We start from the raw sequence: 9,151 nt of genomic DNA, 5'->3' as shown, positions 1-9,151 counted from the left end.
CTGTGAAACAATCTCAGGTTCTCAGGCCTCCTCCTTTAAACCCGATGCACTCAGCAAAATTGGCACGTTTCTGATTGGTTATTTCATTTGCGTTAAAACACTGCTCAATTAGCTATACATTCCAGAATGTCTTGTGCAACTGAATGTGTCTATATTTCCATTGTAGCCAACATTCATTGTTCTTTTCTTTATTTATGATTATTATTACCTGGTAATCACTGTTTGTGAACCATTAATTCTTCCGTTTTTTGCCTTTTTAAAAACTTGAATGTGTCTTTCCTTTCGAAGAACTGGGCTGTGCTATTTTCTTTACTTGGCCATTTCTCACTGCACCCTCGAACATCTCACTGTGCTTCACCAGGTAGGTAGTCATTTTGGGTTCGTTTATACTTCCTCAAAGCCACTGTTATGTTTTCTAACCCCAAAACATAAAACTAACTGGATGGCAAACACAGAGTCCAAAGTGTGTGTCTAACTTCGCTTTTGCTTTAAGTGTGGTGCGCAAATATCTTGTGGTGGTGTCATGACAGATGAAATTCATGTATTTTTACATATAACCAGTAATGAATTATTTAAGCAAACAAAGAATGTTTACTCCAGTATTACTGAAATATGAACATAATGCCATGGTTCATATGTTTACTGTTATGCTGTATGTATTTCATTTAGCAGTTCTGTAAGAGCAGTCTGTTTGGTTTATTGTTGAAGATAAGGAATGTGTGCCATCCAATGAGGATGATAGAATTAGGGGGAGGTTTTCGTGGTGAGGGACACTAAGGTTGGTCTTGGGGTTTTTTTTGTGGTTCAGCGGAAGATGAGGAGTGAAGACGCTGGGGAGAACAGGCTGTAGGATATGACCTGGTGGGAGACTCGTTTGTTTGAGATGGATTGCGAGTGACGTTCAGAAGGTGGTGTGTGCTTTCATGTTGACCGAGGGCACAGCGCATGAGTGACAGAGAAGTTCAAGATGAGCTCCAACTTGTGAACATTTGACTGTTTAATTAAAATGGGCCCTTTTCATTTTGGTTTTCTTTACTAACCCTTCAGTTAAGATTCATAAATATAATTCCTTTAATCATATGTAGTGTACTGTGTGTAGTTTTGTGGCACTGAATTGTAACAAGGTAGCAAATTACACAGCATCCACACAAACCGGGGTTTGGGGTGGGAGAGCCGCCTCAATTTCACGGGTTTGGCGGGACCGGAGACTGTTTTCCCTAAACTTACGCAGCCAAGGAAACCGGAGGGGGGGGGGGGTTCATGTGGTATTCAACAGTGCCCAAAATAAGCAAAGGTAATTTTCTATATCAGTATTTATTCTTGAAGTGCTGTCTCAAATACTGTAAGCAGCTGCCCTGATTAAGTGAATTAAGGGGAATCCACTGTAATGTATATCTTTCTTAGGCAGGGTTAGATAGGTAGAGAGGTGGTATGGATGCCAATTTCAGCAGTGCCTTATTGAAGAATATGCATTGAAATTCTCCGGCATATAAAGGACACCATAGCATCTGCCTTCTGGTTTGCTGGTGATAATTACACATTAATTTTTAGTAGTGCACGTACAAAGAGCTCCAGATGCCTCTGAATGGAAGCAACTTGAAATCTCTTACCAGTTAAAAAAACCTGTAGAAATAGAGTCATACAGAGATACCACACAGATGCAGACCCTTCAATCCTTTGAGTCCAAACTGACAACCAAACATCCAGTTTAACACTAATCCTCCCCCAATCCATTTTTCAATCTCCGGATTTGCATCAATTCTCCTAAATTCTAATGGTTATTCTGACACTGGGGTAGTTAACAGTGGACAAATGATATAGCAACACTCACACACCTATTTGGGATGTGGGGAAAAGCAAAGCTCCAGGGTCACAGGGAGATCATCAAAACTGTACACAGACAGCACCTGAACTTAGGATTGAACTCGGTTGCTGAAGCTGTGAAACAGTGGCTCTAACACTGTGTTACTCGTATTTTCTGTTACATACTTTTCCTATCGACGTGGATGACCTCACACCTTTTATAGTATATTTCACCTGCTGCATCTTCACCAATTCACTTAGTCTTTCTGCAGCCTTCTCACAAATCACAGCTGCCAGATTTTTTTTCCCATTAATACTTAATTGATCTGCAAAGGGAAGATCTTTGGCTAAGTATCTGTGCCCGGACTGTTCTTTCCCTGGATGTTAAGATCATATTGACAATTAACTTGTGAACCATTCTGGTAACACACACTCAGGGTTTTGGCCTGAAACGTCGACTGTATTTTTTTCCATAGACGCTGCTTGGCTTGCTGAGATCCTCCAGCATTTTGTGTGTGATGCTTGAATTTCCAGCATCTGCAGGTTCTCTCTTGTTTGCGAACCATTCTGGTGCTTACCACTGCATCAGAGAAATTACCCAGACACTTTAGTTTCTGATGGCTAAATTATTTCCCCTACTTTGATTTCAGGGAGGAAAGGTAGCTTTCTCATGTGTTGAGTTTTCCAGCAACGCTGGCTTTCTTTGAATGCAGATGGCCATTAATTGCACCCATAGAGGATTGCATTAATAATAATCCAAATCTTTTCTTTAATAGGAAAGTTTTCTACTTCCCCAGTATGCAACTGGTTGTGAATATTCTCATGATGAATCCTGTGATTCTGGGAACTTACATTATTCTTTCATCCTCTTGGTAAGCTGGTTCAGAGGGACGGGTTCTTGTGCAAAAGGGGTGCCTCATGTTTCCTAGCTCCTCCCACCCAATTTGCATTCCTACCAGTATATATGGGTAGAATGACATTCACGAATGTACCAGAGTCGTCGTAGAGAACGCAGTATCAGACATTTGAAGGACGTGTTTAAGCAACATTTTGGCTGCACGTAAACGGGCAGAAAATTGAGGTGGACCATGTTCAGGCAGTTGTCCAGTTTAAATTGGTATCATAGTTAGCACAGGCACTGTGGGATGAAGGGTTTGATCCTGTGGTACACTGTCCTGTGTAACAACATACTGCTGATCTTGTACTGTTTGCCCAGAAGACTTCATCCAGATAGGACAATGGGACACATTGCAATAAACATTTATTTCATCTACACGTCTATTTCACTCTGTGTTGAGCCAGGTAAGAGGTAAAACAACAAAAAAAGTACTTATGTTAATTAAAACAGCTGGAAATTGAATAACACTTGTAAAGGCATGTTAAAGGGATGCAGTTCAGATGCTATGACAAATTTTTGCAGTAGTCTGCAAACCACAGTGGAAAACAAGTTTTAAATTAAGGGCAGCTATGAGAAAAATAATAAATGATGTGTAGATGTATTATAGTTATTGTCACATGTGCAGTGCTTTCATTTCCATGCCATCCAGACAGCTCATTCCACACCTAAGGACACCAAGGTAATACAAAGGATAAAGTGAACCAGTTACAGAGTAAGTATGGCGAAGGTAACAAATAAAGTACAAGGGTACAAGGGCCATGTTCAGATACAGTGGGAGATCAAGTGTTCATCTTAGCAGATATGAGGTCTGTTCAAGAGTCTGATTACAGTGGATAGAAACTGTCCTTGAATGTTGCATAACAGAGGATCAGCTCTAGCAAAATAGGCTGAACCTTTTGTCACACGTGCGCTCAGATGTTTGTATCTTTTGCATGATGGCAAAAACATAAAAAAATTAACAGAAGTATGTAAGTAGCACTTTCTCATGTTAACACCATCTTAATTTAGAAATAAAATCACAACTAGTTATTCAGATGGAATCCAGTATCAATGCATCATTTTTCTCCAGAGTCAGCACACTCAAACACACCATGGAGCTAAAGACTAAACTTGCCTACAAGATCAATAGATTTACAAATAAAACTTTGCTGCATTTTATCTGAAGATCATTATTTCTTATTAAAAATAATGAGACTAGAAATTGGATCATGTGGCATCTAATCTTCAGATATTAATCATAGAAATATTTATTTTACTCAGCATGTACAATGCACAAACTGACTGCAAATTGGATGAGGGGGTCATCTGGTTCATGTTAGGGGAATCTGATCTTTTCCCAGCTTCAGGGGTGCACTAAGTGACATCATTATTTATGTAATAAACACTTCTAATGTGCATCCAGATAAATCTGAACTCAAAACACTGTATTGCAACAGTTTCAGAAGAGTATATTGAACTAGTTGGATACTTTTCTGGTTATGTAACAAGTACGCTGATAACATGAAGAACTGATCAGTGGTCTTCAGGACTCATTCAGATACTTTCAGGGTAGTTTGAAATTTACAGGGAAGCTTTCTCCAGGATTTAGCTACTGAGACATTCATTCAGTTGATGCCTCAGTATTAACACCACTGACAGCACACCATTATTGGGAGAGTCAGTATGGCCATAACTGGTCATTCAGTTTTGTTCAAGGACTGTGCCTGCAGGCAATAAAGAGGACCATCAACAGAGAGTCTTCGGAGATGCCACATTATAAAAGAAACTCTCTGAAATATATGTTTGAATATGCAAGCATTCCACAGTTGTTTTTACTGAGATACACAACATTCTGCAAGATTTTGTATCACATCATGAAGAGGGAGCTGTGTGGGACAAGTTTTCACACGGATATTGATGGGTGTCTTGCTGCCTGGGGTGGCGGTGGACACAGATACAGTGGAGGCATTGAGGGATATGGATCACATGCAGGCAGAAGAGATTGGATATCTTAGTTTAAGTCGGTCAGCACAGCATTGAGGGCCGAAGGGCCTGTTCCTGCAGCTGTACTATTTTACTGCCTGTTCCTCCATTCATGTATCTGTGGAGGTCAAGGTGATTCAAAGGCTCAATCTCATCTCCACAGAATTTTTCCCAATGGCTGCAGCAAATCTTTGTCAAGTCTCCCAGTTTGCCAGTCACCCACACATTGCACTTACACAGAGAATGTCTTATTTGTTTTAATTTCACTCAGGGCCTGCTGATATCCAATGCACTTTTCACTGTCTATCTGCGGCATGGTAGAGTAATGGTTAGCACGATGCTTTACAGTACCAGCAACCCAGGTTCAGTTCCCGTTGTTGTCTGTGAGGAGTTTGTATGTTCTCCCTGTGACCAGGTGGGTTTCCTCTGGGTGCTCTGGTTTCCTCCCACAGTCCAAAGACTGTGGGTTGATTGGTCATTGCAAATTGTCCCACGATTAGGCTAGGGTTTGATGAAGATGATGAGGAGCCAGAAGGGCCTATTTCATGCTATCTCAACAAACAAACAAATAAATAAATAAGTAGCTGAGGTGTGTGTTTATAAGGGTTGACACCCCTTTCTTTGAGCAAATCACCTGGAAATTAAATAACTTCTTTGACCAATTTGGGTCTTTTTTTGATGTAGACTTGTTTGACACCAATTTAAGCAGCAAATATTTTCATGTACCAGAAGTCTGCACAATCCAATTTCTGATGGGGACCATTTCACTGCAAAGCTTTCAGTTGGTTAATGATGAGTTATAACAATACAGATCAACGGAGGAGAGTAGTCGGTGTTGGAACACTGGGCTTACCAGAGTCTGAGAGAGTTCCAGCGAGGATGGATTACAAGAGCTCCCATCAGTTTGAGAGTTTCAGCCTCCTCTACTCAAGATCACTTCCTTTTTCCTTCAAAAAGGGCTATCTGACTCCAGCTGTTTTATATATTTTGATACCAGGATTAATTCAATAACTCAGAGGGTCTGTCTATTGACTATTTTGTCTAAGAAATGACTGTAACAAGTAAACTGTGCAAAGAAGATCCCAACTCTCACCTGAGCAAACTTTATTGCAGAAGTATATCTAATTTTTATTTTTCATAAGTCTTAGAACCATAGAACCATAGAACATTACAACACAGAAACAGGCCTTTTGGCCTTTCTTGGCTGTGCTGAACTATTTTTCTGCCTAGTCCCACTGACCTGCACCTGGGCCATATCCCTCCAAACCCTTCTCATCCATATACCTGTCCAAGTTTTTCTTAAATGTCAAAAGGTCTACTTTGGAGAAGATCCGTGCACCGTGCAGGTTTGCTGCAAAGTCCTGAATGTGCGGCACAGGGTAGCGGTCTGGTGTGGTAGCCTCGTTCAGCCTGTGGTAGTCGCCGCACGGTCTCCAGCCCCCTGTCGCTTTGGGCACCATGTGCAGTGGGGAGGCCCATGGGCTGTCGGACCGCCGGATGATCCCCAATTCCTCCATCCTCTTGAACTCCTCCTTTGCCAGTCGGAGCTTGTCCAGGGGAAGCCGCCGAGCACGGGCGTGGAGGGGTGGTCCCTGGGTCAGGATGTGGTGCTCCTCACCCCTGCCTCAGGGGTTAGCGGGCTCTGCGGTCAGGCCTGAACTGGTTTGCTGCTGGGATCGTGGCCTGGTGATCTGTGCGATGGACACTCACCTTCTTGGCGTTCCACAGCAAGTCCGCCCGGGCTGCCACCTTCCGGGGACCACTGAAATCTGCGTCGGACAGCAGCAGGCGTATGTCCTCGGGCATCTGCTCTAGGAATGCCTGCTCAAACATGAGGCAGGGTGTGTGTCCGTCGGCCAGAGACAACACCTCATTCATTAAAGCCGATGGAGGTCTGTCTCCCAAGCCATCCAGGTGCAGTAAACGGGCAGCTTGCTCGCACCGTGAGAGTCCGAAAGTCCTTAGGAGCAGGGCTTTGAATTCCGTGTGCTTGCATTCACCACTTCATCTGGCAGCTCATTCCACACTCCCACCACTCTCTGCGTGAAAAAGCCCCCCCAATGTTCCCTTTAAACTTTTCCCCCTTCACCCTTAACCCATGACCTCTGTTTTTTTTCTTCTCTGGCCTCAGTGGAAATAGCCTGCTTGCATTCACTCTATCTATACCCATCATAATTTTATATACCTCTATCAAATCACTCCTCATTCTTGTATGCTCCAGGGAATAAAGTAATAACCTATTCAACCTTTCTCTGTAACTCAGTTTCTCAAGTCCCAGTGTTAGAAACCCCGTAACTGGGTATATTACCAGCAAAGATAGGAGTATCCATTGGAGTCTGGTGATACTATATTTAACAGTATTTATTAGTAAAAATAAACAAAAATAATATCAATGCAAATATACAGATAATATACGTCATCAATACTAAACCTAAAAGTGCAGGTATAATAATAATTAATAAGAAATAAGCTCTATCGTTGTCTAGGGGATAATGAATTGTCCGATGGAAATATAAAGTTCAGTTCAGTTCATACAGGCTGCAGTAGTTGTTGTTCACAGTGTTGCAATTGTTGGAGAGAGAGAGAGAGAGCAGTAACAGCTATTGACTTGCCGACTTTCCTTTTACGATCTGGATCTTTCGATTCATTGTTGTTGTGGCCATTCACGTATGACCCCTCCGTGTCCTTTAGCTAGACCGTTCTTCCGTGGCGGACTTGTCACCCAGGCAAGTGTGGACACACACACAAGCCCCCACCAGTCTCATAGCGTCTCTCCTGGTGCGTCTGAGGGGTGTTACCCCAGACCTCACTTTTATCCCCACTCACGGGGTCTCAGGTGTCAATCAGGTTGGGATGATGCAACCTATCAAACCAGACCACTCTGGTTGCCCCCGAGGAGTTTCAATGAATAGAACAGTACTCAATACACAATCCTTCTCCAAGAGACAATAGCAGTAATCAGTGGTTCAGTTCCGCTTTTGTTAGGAGGAGACATTCCACTTTTGTGTATCTCTGCGTTGTCTCTCTCTCATTTCCTGGGTATCAGACCGGAAATAGTAGCGATTTTGCGATTCTCAAAAGGGGAGGGGGGGCGACTTTGCACCTTTCTGCCCATCAGAGTTGATCCTCATTCGTAACACCGGCAACATCCTTGTAAACCTTCTCTGCACTCTTTCAACCTTTTTAATATCCTTCTTGTAATTAGGTGACCAAAACTGCACATAATACTCCAAATTCGGTCTCACCAATGTCTTATACAACTTCACCATTACATTCCAACTCTTATACTCAATACTTTGATTTATAAAGGCCAATGTACCAAAAGCCTTCTTTACAACCCTATCTACTTGTGAAGCCACTTTTAGGGAATTATGTATCTGTACTCCCAGATCCCTCTGTTCTACTGCACTCCTCAGTGTTCTACCATTTACCTTGTATGTTCCACCCTGGTTTGACCTTCCGAAGTGCAACACCTCACACTTGTCTGCATTAAACTCCATCTGCCGTTTTTCAGCCCATTCCTCCAACTGGTCCAAAATCCTCTGCTAGCTTTGAAAACCTTCCTCACTGTCCACTATGCCTCCAATCTTTGTATCATCAGCAAATTTGCTGATCCAATTTGCCACATTATCATCCAGATCATTGATATAGATGACAAATAACAATGGACCCAGCACTGATCCTTGTGGCACACCACTAGTCCCAGGCCTCCACTCAGAAGCAATCCTCCACTACCACTCTCTGGCTTCTTCCATTGAGCCAATGTCTAATCCAATTTACTACCTCTCCATGTATACCTAGCGACTGAATCTTCCTAACTAACCTCCCATGTGGGACCTTGTCAAAGGCCTTGTTTTTTTAATACACAGGTGTTAAGATTGCTTGTGCAACTTGAAGCTCCCCTACAATTTAATTCCCAATAAATAGTTTACGTTAAGTGAAAGAATTTCTTGTGACAGTAACCTACATTTGCATAGCACATGAAAGACCCCACATATGTCATAGGGATCAGAAACAACTGCTTGAAAGAGAAACTAGTGTTAGTGGCCAGATGTTAACAACTGCTGAAGGAAGGAGAGGCAGGTGGAGAAGCAGAATTAGGGAAGAGTATTCCAGATGTTAGGGCCTAAACTAGTTGCCAATAAGAGGCAGAGAGCATTGAAGCTGGGAATGGAGGTGCACTGATATCTCGGAGGTTCGTTGGGATTAAATAAGTTCCCAATAAGTCCTTATCCCAATAATTTAACATTTAAAAAACTGAGGTGATTGCTAGTCAGCATTTGAAAGTGCTGTAACTTTGGTGAAGATGGCAATAGAGGGAGATACTCTCACAGCACTTACAAAGTATTCTGATGTGCACTTAATTGCCAAGGCACTAAAGACTATGGACCAAGGACAGATAAATGGGATTACTTAGGATAAGGACTCCATGGACATGGTTGGAGAAAGGTCTGTATAATATTGTAACTCAAAGTTAGCAAACTAAAT

The sequence above is a fragment of the Hypanus sabinus genome, chromosome 20 (assembly GCF_030144855.1).
Source record: "Hypanus sabinus isolate sHypSab1 chromosome 20, sHypSab1.hap1, whole genome shotgun sequence".
Taxonomy (NCBI): Eukaryota; Metazoa; Chordata; class Chondrichthyes; order Myliobatiformes; family Dasyatidae; genus Hypanus; species Hypanus sabinus.
The sequence above is the reverse complement of the archived record's forward strand: the minus strand, read 5'-3'. Positions refer to the sequence as shown.